This window comes from Palaemon carinicauda, chromosome 11 (assembly GCF_036898095.1).
Source record: "Palaemon carinicauda isolate YSFRI2023 chromosome 11, ASM3689809v2, whole genome shotgun sequence".
Classification (NCBI taxonomy): Eukaryota; Metazoa; Arthropoda; class Malacostraca; order Decapoda; family Palaemonidae; genus Palaemon; species Palaemon carinicauda.
The window spans coordinates 71,645,969-71,663,468 of record NC_090735.1 but is presented as its reverse complement, the minus strand read 5'-3'; the positions used below and the strand labels follow the sequence as shown (position 1 = coordinate 71,663,468).

The 17,500-nt window shown below is 40.8% G+C and overlaps 1 protein-coding gene across 2 annotated transcripts in view; it reads left to right on the top strand.

The window, feature by feature from the left end:
- LOC137650066 (cyclin-dependent kinase 17-like) overlaps window positions 1-17,500 on the top strand; it is a 270,741-nt gene that overhangs the window by 47,269 nt on the left and 205,972 nt on the right. The window lies entirely within an intron of this gene.

Here is a 17,500-nt window from a genome sequence, read left to right as displayed (position 1 = left end):
TGAAATTCCGGAACCCTCGGCACCTAAGGTGAATGCCTGGAGGTCGAGCCTCTTGAGATATACTCACCGTGACGTCCTTCCGAAGTCCTCCCTGGCTCTGCCTCTCGCCCCAGACCTAGTACTGGGACAAGAATACATCGACAACTTGGTGGCCAGCAGTGCGGAGGCCCCCAAGTCCCAGAGTGCCTCCAAACTCCTCCAGGGTCTCAAACTACAGGGCAAAGTTTATATCCCGGAAGGACGGCGCCCAGGTCCCTTTAGGGTGGACCCAGCCTTGGACATCCTGGGACAGGGCGGCTCGGACGAAAGGGCCTATTCAGCCCCTGTGTCCTCACCCTCTGAAGCCGGCATGATGGAGGAGATGTCAAGAGATATGGTTAACGTCTCCTCATGGCTGGACTGGTGGGCCTCCACGTTGGTTAATGTACAGGCCTCCACAGACCCCGACGACCCTGAGCAACAAGGTCTCCTGTCGGACCTTCTCACCTCCGGGGGGAAAGCCCTCAAGTTTATGGCTTATCAGGCACTCTCCTTGACGGCCAACTGGGTCCTTCGAAAGCGTTTCCAAGTTGACAAGAAAAATCCCGGACAGAGAGGCTCGAGTGATTTGTAGCCTACCCCTAGGAGGCGAGTCGCTGTTTCCGTCGAAGGAACTAGAAGTGCTGATGGAGAAGGTGTCCAAGAGGAGAGAGGCCAACGTCCCCAAACAAACATCCTCCAGGAGGCCTCCTTACAGGAGGTCAGTCTCGGATAGTGCCGTGACCCCTCAGGCTATCCCCAGCTCTTCGAGGAGGGACGCCCCCGCCTCTTCCTGGACATCAACTCCACAGCCCTCCCGCAGGGGAGCTCCAGCTTCTGCCAGCTCCTTCAGATCAGGTTACTCCGCCTCAAAGAGAGGCAGATCAGGCCGCCCCTCTAGGAGAAGGTAGGGGGAGAGGCCCCCTACTCCCGCCCAGGCCTCGGGTTGGGGGATGCCTCAGACCATATTGGCAAGCATGGAAAACGCATGGGGCGGATGCTTGGACGGTGTCCGTCCTGAAAGAAGGCTACAGGATCCCCTTCATAGCGGATCCACCCCCTCTTCTTCCAGCCACCCAAACAGAATGGTTGGCTCCCAGGGACCCGTTGAAAAGGGCTACTCTGCAAAAAGAAGTTTCCTCCATGTTGGAGAAGGGAGCCATGGAAGAAGTCCTTCTCCTAGGGCCAGGCTTCTACAGCCGCCTGTTCCTGGTGGAGAAAGCAACGGGGGGGGGGGGGGGGGGGGTGGAGACCGGTGATAGACCTGTCGGCCCTCAACAAGTTTGTCAAGAAGACGAACTTCAAGATGGACACCCCAAAATCCGTCCTGATGTCCTTGAGGGAGAAAGATTTTATGATGACGGTCGACCTCAAGGACGCGTACTTCCAAATTCCGGTCCACCCGTCGAGTCGGAAGTTCCTCCGGGTAAAATGGGGCTCCCAGATCCTGCAGTTCAGGACCCTCTGCTTCGGACTGTCGACGGCCCCTCAAGTGTTCACGAGGGTCTTCGCGACAGTCTCAGTATGGGCTCACGAACGAGGTATCCGCCTCATCAGATACCTGGACGACTGGTTGCTCCTTTCCAGCTCAAAGGCCCTCTTGGAAGAGCAAGGGAAGGACCTCCTCCGGTTCTGCAGGAGTCTGGGAATCATTATCAACCTGGAGAAATCAAACCTAACTCCATCCAACAGAATGGGGTACTTGGGGATGACGTTGGACACCGTGCAGGGGAAGGCCTTCCCCTCGGAAGACAGGATACAGAACCTCATTAAGATCATTCAGCCGTTCCTGTCGGAGCTTCCCAGGAAGGCGAAAGACTGGCAGAGGCTGATAGGTCACCTGGTCTCATTAGAGAAACTGGTTCCCCAAGGGAAGACACGGCTCAGATCCGTACAATGGAACCTCAAGGCTCTATGGTCCCAGACAGGCTCTCAGAAAACATCGATTCCGGTCCTTCCGGACACGAGAGCAGCCTTAAAATGGTGGTGATGCCCGTCGAACTCCCTCAAGGGGATGCCCCTCGGGTCCTGTCCCCCCGAGTTTCTCCTGTTCACAGACGCCTCCAGCCTAGGGTGGGGAGCCCACCTGCGGGAGGAAACAGCAAGCGGGACCTGGTCGGAGACCGAAAAGCAACTCCACATCAACATCCTGGAGCTAAAAGCAGTACAAAAGGCATGTCTGCACTTTGCAAGTCGGTTGAAGGGAAACACCGTGGCCCTAATGTGCGACAATGCCACGGTGGTAGCCCACATCAAGAAACAAGGTGGCATGAAGTCGAAGGAACTGTGCGACCTCACCGTAAACATCCTGCATTGGGCGGACGAGCACCAGGTGACACTGCTAGCAAGGTTCATCCCCGGGAAAAGGAACGTGCTAGCCGACGGCCTCAGCAGGATAGGTCAGATAGTAGGGACGGAATGGTCCCTACACCCAGAAGTGGCCAGACTCATCCTTCAACGCTGGGGCTCCCCGGTGATGGACCTCTTCGCAACGAAGCTCAACGCCAAGTTACCGGTTTATTGCTCCCCGGTACCAGACGAAGGAGCAGCCCTAGAAGACGCCTTCCAGCACAAGTGGGACAACCTGGACGTATATGCCTTTCCCCCCTTCACTCTGCTAAGGCAGGTGCTCAACAGAGTAAGAACCTCCCAAAACCTAAAGATGACTTTGGTAGCGCCCTGGTGGCCGGAGAGAGAGCGGTTCGCGGATCTAAAAGACCTGGCAAGCCACCCGCCGTGGCCTCTGCCCCCCAGGTCAGATCTACTGAGTCAACCTCACTTCCTCAAGTTCCACGACAACCCTCTCTCTCTTCGCCTTCACGCCTGGAGACTATCGAGCGGCTCCTGAAGAAGGAGGGGTACTCCTCCACAGCTAAGAGGATGTCCCTATACCTAAGAAAATCCTCTACCGTGGTCTACCAGGCAAAGTGGGCCGCCTTTACGAAGTGGTGCGCGGCAAAACACATAAGACCTCTTAAAGCCTCAGTCCCTGACATAGCTGACTTTCTCGTGTACCTTAGGGATAAAATAGTGATGTCAATCCCAGCTATTAAAGGAGTTCGAGCAGCCTTAGGCCAAGTCTTTCTCCTGAAAGGCATCGACCTGGGGACCTCGAGACACATAGGGATGCTGATTAGAAGTTTCGAACAATCCTGTCCTCTTCAAGCCAGGAGAGTGCCCAGATGGGACCTGGCCAAGGTCCTGAAAATGTTGTGTCGTCCTCCCTTTGAACCCCTCAAAGATATCGGGGACAAAGATCTCACCCTCAAGGCAGTCTTCTTGCTGGCCTTGGCTTCAGCTAAGAGAGTAGGTGAGATCCACGGTCTCTCCTACGACGTGGCACACTCCAAAGGGTGGAGGGAGGTATCCTTCAAGTTCGTACCCTCCTTTGTAGCAAAGGCTCAGAACCCAGCAGTCTGGGACCCGAGGTTTGAAGGTTTCTCAATTCCGGCCACCCCCAAGACAGGCAATACGGAAGACCTGAAGTTATTTATGCCCAGTCAGGACGATCAGGAAATACCTGGAAAGGACGGCTCATCTCCGCCCAGGTACCAAGAACCTCTTCGTCTCTTCAGGCGTTAATAAGAAGCAAGTGTCCAAGAACACTATTTCCTTCTGGCTGAGACAAGTCATCACTAGGTCTTATGAAGAGGACAAGGTGGCAGTACCAGGCACTCCCCGCCCCCATGACATCAGAGGCCTGAGCACTTCCTTGGCCTTTGAGAGAAACATGGCAGTGGGGCAGATCCTACAGGCCGGCACTTGGTCACACCAGTCGACCTTCACGGCCCACTATCTCAAAGACTACTCAAGAAAGTCTTTGGATGGATTCTCCATTGGGACAGTCATCGCCGCCCTCCAAGCTGTGTAGCGGCAGGCTAGAAGACGTCCCCAACAGTGAATAGACTCGTCCCTACGTCTTCAGGAGAAGACTCAGTAGAGAAGATGTGAAGAGGTAAGTCTTAAAATATAAGCGTAAGGTTTCCGCTGTTACCCCCTATCCGCTCTCTGTACCCCCACATTCCGTAGCCCTCCAGGCACTATGTGCCAGACCAAGTGGCAGAATGGCTCTCCCGCCTCCTAAAGTATGTCTCCTAAGGAAGTAATTCTCGGTAAGTATTTGTGTTGGAACAAATCAAAAATTTTAAGTAATTTTTATTTTTCCTAACATACTTACCGAGAATTACTTCCGGGTAATGGCCCTCCCTTCCGTCCCCGAGTGCCATTCTTCCATTGCCGGGTTGGGCTAAACGGCGAACTTAATGAGCATCCTGACCCGGGAAAGCAGTGACCTGCCTTAATCCGGGCCGCAGGGCTTATCCTGGCGGCGGGGGTAGAAACTATATGGAGCGAGATAGGGGGGTAGCGCGGGAAAATCTTGGTCGAGATTGAGAGGTCAAGGACCCTCCTAAGGAAGTAATTCTCGGTAAGTATGTTAGGAAAAATAAAAATCACTTAAAATTTTTGATATATACAGTGAACCCTCGCTACTTCGCGGTTCGACCATCGCGGATTCACCACTTCGCGGATTTTTTTCATAACCCATGTATATACATATATCGCGGATTTTCCGGAAATATCGAAAATACCGCGATGTGACCGATGGTGCGAGATTGGAGAAAGTAAGGAAAATTGAATCATGATCGATTTTCAATATAAATGAAACTTTGAGGAGCAACAAAGATATCATTTGTTAGAGAGATAGAGAGAGGTAAGGAATGGGAGGTAGTGAAAAGTAGCCCACAGAGAGAGAGAGAGGTAGAGAGAGGTAAGGAATGGGAGGTAGTGAAAAGTAGCCCACAGAGAGAGAGAGAGAGAGAGAGAGAGAGAGAGAGAGAGAGAGAGAGAGAGAGATAGAGGGGGGTTTAAATGTAATAAACAAAAAAATTTGATAGGTTATAACACATTGGTGCCTATGTAATATCAACTGTATACTGTAGACGGTTTGAATAAGTTAAGAAATGGTATAAACGATACTTTGTTAGTGTATTCGTACACACTCAAGAGCGGCAGCTAGATGACAGCTGATCTAATCACAGCCAAAAGTAAAACAAAAAGAAGTCAACAATACTCGATTTTTAAAACACACCCGAAATTTAAAAACAAAAGTACACGCTTTCTTAATGTGCAATTAACTATTTAAAGAGTGGCTATTTTCTAGAATAAAATATTTCCCAAAAAATAGTGGTTTGCTGATGAAATCGGATGCCGTATTTTTAGCTATGATTGAAATAGATGTAGACTCGGCCTAATTTTTTCGTTTCGTATTTAATTGACACTAAGAAAACTAATTTTAGTTTCTTCATCTAAATGTAAGTATTGTATAACACGAAGAGAGAGAGAGAGAGAGAGAGAGAGAGAGAGAGAGAGAGAGAGAGAGAGAGAGAGAGAGAGAGAGAGAGAGAGAATGAATCAGCTGTTGTAATCAAATGGCGTGTTTTTGTTTCGTGAGAATTTCATCGCCACGACTATAACAACAACATACTGTACTGAACTTTACAGTATTATACAGACTACTGTAATATGATAAAGTAAAATATTTGTAATCTATTTTATATGAAATGGGGCTATTTTTTTTGTTTAAAATTTACATTTACGTATGTAAAACAACTCTCTCTCTCTCTCTCTCTCTCTCTCTCTCTCTCTCTCTCTCTCTCTCTCGTAGATTGTTTTCCTGCTTTGCTACGTATGTATGATTTTATATAGATACGGTAAATAATATTTGTAATAACATATTTTATAAAAGCTTTTACTGTAATATCATTATTTATCACTTTCATCATGCGCGTTAAATTCCTTAGTTTGTTTACTGAGCGTACTTTATGACGCCGTCGTTTAAGGCGGCGTCATAAAGAAAAACATTTCATTTGGAAGTCCTAAGAAAAATTAAGTAAAACATTAGTAATAACCAAATCAACATACTGTACTGAATAATCAATATAATGAATGCAAAAGCTAACCTATACACAGATGTGTAAATGCGTTTGTTTCTTCATTATGATCAGAGATAAACATAAACAAAACATTGGTTGCCATTTTTTATCGTGCTATTTGGCGTGTTTAGGAAACGCATGATATAAAATCGCCTTTAATATTTGTGCCTGTTTTAGTTTAGGGTACTGTAGTACATGCATTAAGTGTTCTGTACATTAAAGGGTAGATTGTTAACAGTACTACGTACAAGGGAAGGTTTTAAAAGTCTGAATATATATGTTAAATAAATAGGTAAATATGGTGTCACTACTTCGCGGATTTTCACCTATCGCGGCCGGGTCTAGAACCTATCTACCGCGATAAACGAGGGTTCACTGTATATATATATATAGATATATATATAATATATATATATATATATATATATATATATATATATTATATATATATATGTATATATATATATATATATATATATATATATATATATATATATATATATATATATATATATATATATATAGCTGGAAGGAACGTAGAGAGGAGAGGTCCCTTTTTTGTTTCATTTGTTTGATGTCGGCTACCCCCCAAAATTGGGGGAAATGTCTTGGTATACGTATATGTATATATATATATATATATATATATATATATATATATATATATATATATATATATATATATATATATATATATATATATATAATAGGTAGATAGATAGATAGATAGATACCAAGCTACTTCCCCCAATTTTAGCGGGTAGCTGACATCAAACAAATGAAAAAAGGGGAGCTTTCCTCTCTTTGCTCCCTCCAGCCTGACGAGACACTCAACCGAGTTCGGCTGGTAATGCTAGAGTGCCACAGCCCACCCTCCCCTCTTTTAATGCAGTATTCAAACTTTCTTCGTCTTTTGCTCAAAATTCTCGAACCTGTTCTCCCTCTCATCACCAGTATGGCTTCCACGAGGAAAGAACTCCTAAGAACATTTCTTACGTACATTCTTTCTTCTATTTTTGGTCATCCTCTGTGTGGGATTTGGGTTTTTTATCCTTGTTAGTTGTATCAGTTTTGCCCTTGAGATATGTTTTCCATGGTTTTGACATCAGTTTTTTCCTTGGTATTTATCCTTTTTTTATTTTTTATAAAGACTGCTTACTTCTCAGTTCCTAAGTTGTCTTACTTTCTGCAAGTTAGTAAGTTCTTTTTGCACTTGTTGGAGAATTGGTAATGTCACTCCATTAGGTAAATGTGTTTGTGGTAGCTCAAGCCCTGATGATTACTGCCCAATTTCCATAATTTCCATACCTAATGTTTTGAATGTCTTAGCAAAACATCTAAGTAGGCAGTTTGAAGGCAATAATTTAGTTTGCAATTTGGCTTTGGAAATGCACCTGCTATAAGTTCCATGACAGATTGTTTAGAAGATAAATTTTGTTTCCATCATAAAGGAGCTCACTCTCCAAATCTCAACACTGTCCTCAATGTCAACTGGAACCAGCAATCCATTTAAACAGCAAATAACAAACACATAACCTGTGGTGCAGCCATGATAAAACTTTTGGGTAATAATAAAGCATATTGTCCTATCTACGTGATTCGACTTCTATTTCAAAAATTACATTCTTCTGCTAGTCCTGAATTACAGAATCATGTCCAATCCACTTCCTCTACATCTAGTCACTCTAAAGCGATATACAGTATTTCATACTTCTGCCGATACTCATATTTGTGTGAACACAAACGTATATCAATATAGTAAGTGAAAAGGCCCAATGCACTGGAACGTAAAATCATCTATGGGGCTTAGCAAGATCTAGTACCAGTGTATGTTGCCTGATCTTGGCCTTTGGTTTTTGCGCTTCTGAGGTCATCGCTGCTCGTATTTGCCACCCATCATGATCTGGTAGCGATGTTTGCCCGTCTGGCAGTTCCCAGTCATGTGGACATGACATAAGAAATGTAGCTCCTTTAGCTAAGGCCCATCTGTTAGAATTTCAAAATCATCACATCGCACAAAACATTTATTTTCAAAGGCATGGAAACATGCAGTAATAATGCCAATAGCCAAACAAGGAAAAGATCGCACTAATCTAACCAAATACAGACCAATTTCACTGAGCAGTTGTGTTTGGAAATTACTGGTGAAAATGGTAAATTATACTGTCGATTGGGTTTGTGTTTATGTTGTAATAACATTTCATTAGCTTCACAATGTTGCCCCAAAACCATGGACTCCCTTTCACACTGGGAGAATTATTTACGAAGAGATTTTGATTAAAAGAAAATCGCTGTAGCCATGTTATTCAACATTCAGAAGGCATATGATACTACTTGAAGCCATTCAGTACTAAAATCCTTACATCTTGATTATTTTTAAGGACACCTTTCCTATTTTTATTAGAATTTTTAATGGTGGACAAACATTCCAAATTCGTATAGACAATATTTATTATAAATCTTACAACTTTGATTGTAATGTATCCCAGGGTGGTGTTTTAAGTGTAACTCTTTTTATATTTACAATTAAGGACATAGTTGCCCAAATGTCACAGGGAGTGCAAAGTAGCCTATACGTGGACAATTTTATAACATCGAACAACATGTCACCTGCAAAGAATTCTAAATAATGCTAGAGAGTTATTGGGTCTTTGACTGGCCATACAGTACCGCATTACATTGAATCCCTCTCTCTGGTTATTATTATTATTATTGTTACTTGCTAAGCTACAACCCTAGTTGGAAAAGAAGGATGCTATAAGCCTAGGGGCTACAACAGGGATAATAGCCCAGTGAGGAAAGGAAACAAATAAAATATTTTAAAAACATTAGCAACGTAAATATCTCCTTTATAAACTATAAAAACTTTAACAAAACAAGAGAAAGAGAAATAAGATAGAATAGTGTGCTCGAGTGTACCCTCAAGCAAGAGAACTCTAACCCAAGACTGTGGAAGCCCATGGTGCAGAGGCTATGGCACTACTGAAAACTATAGAACAGTTGTTTGATTTTTGAGTGTCCCTCTCCTAGAAGAGCTACTTACCATAGCTAAAGAGTCTCTTCTATCTTTACCTAGAGGAAAGTGGCCACTGAACAATGACAGTGCAGTAGTCAACCACTTGGGTGAAGAAGAATTGTTTTGATAATCTCAGTGTTGTCAGGTGTATGAGGACAGAGGAGAATATGTAAAGAATAGGCCAAACTATTTGGTGTATGTGTAGGCAAAGGCTAAATGAACAGTAACCCAAGAGAAGGATCCAATGTAGTACTGTTTGGCCAGTCAAAGGACCCCATAACTCTTTAGCGGTAGTATCTCAATGGGTGGGTTGTGCCATGGCCAACCTATTATTATTATTATTATTATTATTATTATTATTATTATTATTATTATTTGTAATAATGAGTCTGTCAGTAATAAATTTAAACAAATAGAACCAAATGTTTCTTCGTGGGAATAATCAGAACAGAAAGATAAATGGACAGTAGTAATTTTAGCAAGATTGTGTATTGGTCATATGAAATTGCCCCATGAATTTTTAATGTGCTCACCTCATGAGGCACTTCCCAGATGCAGTGAATGTGTTTACTTTAGCCATTTGCCATATCTTTTAAGATTTTATTTTTTAGAAGACGGAGATATTTACAATATGTTTTGGTCTGAACAGTTTGTCTTACATTTCATTAGATTATGAGAGGTTTTCTGTTTTTAAAGTTGTCATGTTTGCAAGAAGTATAGATTTTGCAGATAAAATATAAATTTCTATTTATCGCAGATTTTCATTTTAATTTATTTTTTTATCTCTTGTGTTTACTGCATAATTATATTTTTTATTCGTTAGATTTGAATCATTCACAACATGCATAGAAGAAATTTTCAAGAATTTAGAATGGGAAAATTTAGGAATTAATATTAATAGGTAATACCTTAACAACTTGAGATTTGCAGGTGACATAGTTGTGTTTAGTGAATCGTGGGAGGAATTAAAAATGATGATTGGATTGAAAATGAATATGAGTAAAACCAAGATAATGTTCAGTGAAAATGCAGAGAAAACAAACAAGTTATGGACGAACCTCTTAAGATTGCTAATGAATATACGTGCTTAGGACAAACAGTAAGTGTTTTCCCAGGACATGAGACCAAAATTAAAAGAAGGGTAAGCATGTGATGGAAAATAGAGGATATTCTAGCATGTAGTAAAAAGAAATGGACATGGGAAGGACATATAAGGAAAATGACAGATAATAGGTGGACTTTAAGAATTACAGAATGGGTCCCTAGAGATTGTAAAAGAAGCAGGAGAAGGAAGAGAAGATATGGAATGGCGAACTAAGATAGATTGCTGGTGTGGACTGGAACAGAAAAACCATAAACCGATGAAAATGTATGGACATGTCTAAGAACTTTGTTCTGCAATGGACTAGTGATGACTGATGAAGATGATGGTATTTTGCCATCAGAATTTATTCTGGTAATTTCTGTTTGTGTCGAGAAATCTCCTTTTAATGATGTTAATTCCCTGACCTTGACCTTAACCTCAGTTTCTTTCCTTGGTCTGGACATCAGTGTTTTCCCTGATCTTCTCATCAGCCTTTTTCCCAGATCTGGATATCAGTTTTTTCCTGATGTTGACCACTTTTTTCTACTCACTTCTTGATATCGGTTTCTTTCCTTGGTTTTTATGTTAGTTTCTTTGCCTGATCTTGACATCAGTTTCTATCCTTGCACTTGACATCAGTTTCTTTCCTTGAACTTGACATTAGTTTCTTCCATTGTGCTTGGCATCAGTTTCTTTCCTTGAGCATGACATCAGTTTCTTTCTCTGATCTTGACATCAGTTTCTTTCCTTGAGCTTGACATCAGTTTCTTTCCCTGATCTTGACAGCAGTTTTTTTCCTTGAGCTTGACATCGGTTTCTTTCATTGATCTGGACTTCAGTTGCTTTCATTGAGCTTGACATCGGTTTCTTTCTCCTATTTTGACATCAATTTCTTTCCTTGAGCATAAAATCAGTTTCTTTCCCTGAACATGACATCAGTTTCTTTCCTTGAGCATGACATTGGTTTATTCCTAGATCTTGACATCAGTTTCTTTCCTTGAGCATAAAATCAGTTTCTTTCCTTGAGCATGACATTGGTTTATTCCTAGATCTTGACATCAGTTTCTTTCCTTGAGTTTGACCTCAGTTTCTTTCCCTGATCTTGACAGGAGTTTTTTTCCTTGTTGACATCGGTTTCTTTCATTGAGCTTGACATCGGTTTCTTTCCTTGAGCATAAAATTAGTTTTTTCCCTGAACATGACATCAGTTTCTTTCCTTGAGCATGACATTGGTTTATTCCTAGATCTTGACATCAGTTTCTTTCCTTGAGTTTGACATCAGTTTCTTTCCCTGATCTTGATTGACATCAGTTTCTTGACCAGAGCTTGACATTGGTTTCTTTCCTTCATCTTGACATCAGTTTTTCTCCTTGAGCTTGATATTGTTTTCTTTCCTTGAGTTTGACATCAGTTTCTTGACCAGAGCTTGATATTGGTTTCTTTCCTTGGGCTTGACATCGGCTTCTTTCCCTAATCTTGACATCAGTTTCTTTCCTTGAGTATGACATCAGTTTCTTTCCCTGATCTTGATTGACATCAGTTTCTTGACCAGAGCTTGATATTAGTTTCTTTCCTTGGGCTTGACATCGGCTTCTTTCCCTAAGCTTGACATCAGTTTCTTTCCTTGAGTTTGACATCAGTTTCTTTCCCTGATATTGATTGACATCAGTTTCTTGACCAGAGCTTGATATTGGTTTCTTTCCTTGGGCTTGACATCGGCTTCTTTCCCTAATCTTGACATCAGTTTCTTTCTCCCTAATCTTGACACTTCAGCTTGACATTGGTTCCTTTCCCTGTTCTTGACTCCAGTTTTTCCTTGAGCTTGAAATCAGTTTTGTTCCTTGAGCTTGAAATTGTTTCTTTCCTTGAGCTTGACAGAAGTTTCTTTCCCTGATCTTCACATGAGTTTTTTCCCTGAGCTTGACATTGGTTGCTTTCCTTGATCTTGACATCAGTTTCTTTCATTGAGTTTGACATGGGTTTTTTCCCTGATCTTGACATCAGTTTCTTTCCTTGAGATTGACATTGGTTTCTTTCCCTAATATTTGCTTCAGTTTCTTTCCTTGCTAGGATGCCAGAGAACCTGAAATCATTCATTCATTCCCTGAGCTTGATATTGTTTCCTTCCTTGAGCTTGACATCAGTTTCTTTCATGGAGCTTGAGTTGGGGTTTTTCTCTGATGTTGACATTAGTTTCTTTCCTTGAGCTTGACATCGGTTTCTTTTCCTAATATTTACATCAGTTTGTTTCCTTGCTAGGATGCCAGAGAACTTCAAATCATTCTTTCATTCCCTGAGCTTGACATTGGTTTTTTTCCTTGAGCTTGACATCAGTTTCTTTCCTTGTTAGGGTGCCAGAGAACTTCAAATCATTCATTCATTCCCTGAGCTTGACATTGTTTTTTTTTCCTTGAGCTTGACATCAGTTTCTTTCCTTGTTAGGATGCCAGAGAACTTCAAATCATTCATTCATTCCCTGAGCTGGACATTGGTTTTTTTCCTTGAGCTTGACATCAGTTTCTTTCCTTGGTAGGATGCCAGAGAACTTCAAATCATTCATTCATTCCCTGAGCTTGACATTGGTTTTTTTCCTTGAGCTTGACATCAGTTTCTTTCCTTGTTAGGGTGCCAGAGAACTTCAAATCATTCATTCATTCCCTGAGCTTGACATTGGTTTTTTTCTTGAGCTTGACATCAGTTTCTTTCCTTGTTAGGATGCCAGAGAACTTCAAATCATTCATTCATTCCCTGAGCTTGACATTGGTTTCTTTCCTTGAGCTTGACATCAGTTTCTTTCCTTGCTAGGATGCCAGAGAACTTCAAATCATTCATTCATTCCCTGAGCTTGACATTGGTTTCTTTCCTTGAGCTTCACATCAGTTTCTTTCCTTGCTAGGATGCCAGAGAACTTCAAATCATTCATTCATTCCCTGAGCTTGACATTGGTTTCTTTCCTTGAGCTTGACATCAGTTTCTTTCCTTGTTAGGATGCCAGAGAACTTCAAATCATTCATTCATTCCCTGAGCTTGACATTGGTTTCTTTCCTTGAGCTTGACATCAGTTTCTTTCCTTGGTAGGATGCCAGAGAACTTCAAATCATTCATTCATTCCCTGAGCTTGACATTGGTTTTTTTCCTTGAGCTTGACATCAGTTTCTTTCCTTGTTAGGGTGCCAGAGAACTTCAAATCATTCATTCATTCCCTGAGCTTGACATTGGTTTTTTTTTCCTTGAGCTTGACATCAGTTTCTTTCCTTGTTAGGATGCCAGAGAACTTCAAATCATTCATTCATTCCCTGAGCTGGACATTGGTTTTTTTCCTTGAGCTTGACATCAGTTTCTTTCCTTGGTAGGATGCCAGAGAACTTCAAATCATTCATTCATTCCCTGAGCTTGACATTGGTTTTTTTTCTTGAGCTTGACATCAGTTTCTTTCCTTGTTAGGATGCCAGAGAACTTCAAATCATTCATTCATTCCCTGAGCTTGACATTGGTTTCTTTCCTTGAGCTTGACATCAGTTTCTTTCCTTGCTAGGATGCCAGAGAACTTCAAATCATTCATTCATTCCCTGAGCTTGACATTGGTTTCTTTCCTTGAGCTTGACATCAGTTTCTTTCCTTGGTAGGATGCCAGAGAACTTCAAATCATTCATTCATTCCCTGAGCTTGACATTGGTTTCTTTCCTTGAGCTTGACATCAGTTTCTTTCCTTGTTAGGATGCCAGAGAACTTCAAATCATTCATTCATTCCCTGAGCTTGACATTGGTTTCTTTCCTTGAGCTTGACATCAGTTTCTTTCCTTGTTAGGATGCCAGAGAACTTCAAATCATTCATTCATTCCCTGAGCTTAACGTCGGTTTCTTTCCCTGAGCTTAACGTCGGTTTCTTTCCCTGAGCTTAACGTTGGTTTCTTTCCCTGAGCTTAACGTCGGTTTCTTTCCCTGAGCTTAACGTCAGTTTCTTTCCTTGAGCTTGGCATCGGTTTCTTTCCCTGATCTTGACATCAGTTTCCTTCTTTGAGCCTGTCATTGGTTTCTTTCCCTGATCTTGACATCAGTTTCTTTCCTTTAGCTTGGCATCGGTTTCTTGCCCTGATCTTTACATCAGTTTCCTTCTTTGAGCTTGTCATTGGTTTCTTTCCCTGATCTTGACATCAGTTTTTTTTTCCTTGAGCTTGGCATCAGTTTCTTTCCCTGATCTTTGCATCAGTTTCTTTCATTGAGCTTGACATTGTTTCTTTCCCTGACCTTGACTTTGTTTCCTTCTCTGATCTTGACATAAGTTTTTTTCATCGAGCTTGACATCTGTTTCTTTCCCTGATCTTTTGCATCAGTTTCTCTCATTGAACTTGACATTGTTTCTTTCCCTGAACTTGACTTTGTTTCTTTCCTTGATCTTCACATCAGTTTCTTTCATTGAGCTTGACATTGTTTCTTTCCCTGAACTTGACTTTGTTTCTTTCCCTGATCTTGACATTAGTTTCTTTCATTGAGCTTGACATCAGTTTCTTTCCCTGATCTTGACATTGGTTTGTTTCCCTAAACTTGATTTTGTTTCTTTCATTGATCTTGACATCGGTTTCTTTCCCTGATCTTGACATCTGTTTCTTTCCTTGAGCTTTTCATTGGTTTCTTTCCCTGGTCTTGATATCAGTTTCTTTCCTTGAGTTTGACATCAGTTTCTTATCCTGATATTGACATGGGTTTCTTTCCCTGATGACATTGGTTTCTTTCCCTGATTTTGACATCGGTTTCATTCCGTGAGTTTGACATCAGTTTCTTATCCTAATCTTGACATGGGTTTCTTTCCCAGAGCTTGACATTGGTTTTTTTTCCTGATCTTGACATCAGTTTCTTTCCTTGAGCTTGACCTCTGTTTCTTTCCCTGATTTTGACATCAGTTTCATTCCTTTAGCTTGACGTTGGTTTCTTTCCTTGATCTTGACATCAGTTTCTTTCCTTGAGCTTGTCATTGGTTTCTTTCCCTGATCTTGACATCAGTTTCTTTCCTTGAGTTTGACATCGGTTTCTTATCCTGATATTGATATCAGTTTCTTTCCCAGAGCTTGAAATTGTTTCTTTTCCCTGCTCTTGACTTCAGTTTCATTCCTTGAGCTTGAAATCTGTGTCATTCCTTGAGCTTGACATTAGTTTATTTCCCTGATCTTGTCATTAGTTTCGTATTGTATCAAGATTAATTTTCATTAGTTTTCTACAAGGCCCTTTTGTTTACAAAATGCCTTTGCATATGCTTGATGAAACAATGTTTTACTCCATGTTTTAAAAATTAATTTATGTTACGCATGTTATCTTTAGTGACATTCAGCCCAGACTTCGCATAAGACATAAGTTTTTCAGCTTTGTGGTATGGCCATATTAACAAATAAAAGCAACAACTCAGACTATAGTTGTTTATCCAATTTTTTTTTTATAACAGCTGGACACATACGAACGAACCCCTTCATCAGTTCTTTACTACATAATTTTTTATCTGTAATTTCACTTAATCAATTTTTCCTTTTTCATCTTTCATCTATTCTCAGTCGTCTTTATTTAATGATAAGTGTAGGAACATTTTACTATTGCATTGTTGATTACATCTATGCTTATCCCTTAAACCCTTGGTTTAAAGTTTAAAGGCCGCTCATAAATGGCAGAGGCAAGAGACAGTGACATTGTCTTATCAAGCAGGACTAGGCTATGCCCTAGAGGCTGACCATATATACATTTGATCAGTGCCCAAGCCCCCTCTCCACCAAAGGTAGGACAAAGGAGGGCTAGGCAATGGCTGCTGATGGCTCAGCAGATAGACCTATTGGCTCCCCCAAACCCCCCATTCTTAGCTCATAAGGATGGTGAGGTTGCAGTGACCAAGGGAACTAACGAGTTTGAGCGGGACTCGAACCCCAGCCTGACGATCACCAGTCAAGGACGTTACCACATTGGCCTCCAATAAGATGTATTTCACTTTTATTATTAAGTTACAATGTGTGTTAAGGGACTTGATATATAAGACATTAAATAGTTAAAAACTAATGAAATAAACATTTCATTTGAGGGTTAAATTTTTTTTCTTAAATTAATAAATAATTAGAATCATTTGTCCAAATATTCATAATAACAAATTCTATATGTGCCTTATAGCCTATATTTCAGTTTGGTTTATTGGATTCAAATCAAACGAACGTTTTCCTTTGTTTTCCATTCTCAGTTTAAATGAATTCAAGGCAATTTATTTCAGTAACGGCTTTCTTCCCTTCTCGCCACACCACAATTCTTGCTGCCACCAGGTGTCCTTAATGTCTTTGTTATACGTTTGATTCTTGCGTTTTCAGGAGTGATAGTATGATGCTACTACTACTACTACTACTACTACTACTACTACTACTAGGTCTTTTGAAGTTATGTTTGACTCATTGGGCTGCCATCATTTCAATAATAATAAGATTATTACTACTACTACTACTACTATTACTACTACAACCAGCTCTGTTGGAGTCAAGTTTGACTTACTGGTCCAGAAAATTTTTATCCAACTTTATTATATGTTTGTTTCTTACGTTTTGAGTAGTATTGAATGCTGCTGCTACTAAAGTACACTATCACCCGTTTGACTCATTGAGCTGGTAAATCGCTATTCGCTTGATACTACTACTACTACTACTACTACTACTACTACTACTACTACTACTACTACTACTACTACTACTACTACTACTTCCTAATCGGGTAGTTTAATCGGTAGAACTTCATAAGTACAAACTTGTAACAATTAATTATGTTGAACAGCCTGACATGTCTATTATTATTATTTATATATGAAAGATCTGTTTTAATGTAGCTGTTATTAAAATCTTTTATTTGAATTGTTTAGTACTTCTCATATACAGTAGTTCATTTATTTCCTTATTTCCTTTCCATGCTGGGTTATTTTTTCCTATTTGGACCCCTTGGGCTTATAGCATCCTGCTTATCCAAGTAAGGTTATAGCTTAGTTAGTGATGATAATAATGATAATAATAGTTTTGTGAGTCAAGTTTAATTTCCGCCCCTTTAATGATAACAAAACTGCTACTACTACTACTACTACTACTACTACTACTACTACTACTACTACTACTGCGTTGGAAGTAACGATTGAATTTAATGCAAAATGAAGCCAGGTCGTCCTAAGTGGGGAATGAATTAGTTGAAAAAGCTCGAGCAAGGTATTACAAAAATCCAAAACCAATCGTTCGGATAGTGGATAGGTGTAGGCTGCAAATGAAGACCTCAGCCAAATCTACGTAATTATAGGGAGTTTTTATCAAGGTCATGACGCAAAAACATTCATGATATTTATGCTAATTTTTGCAAACGTGCTTTTTAATCCAATTACAGTATGTGAAGCCAGGAAACACTTTTAAAGCAAAGGCTTCGTCCAAAAGCGGAATGGCCTTTGTTAAATAA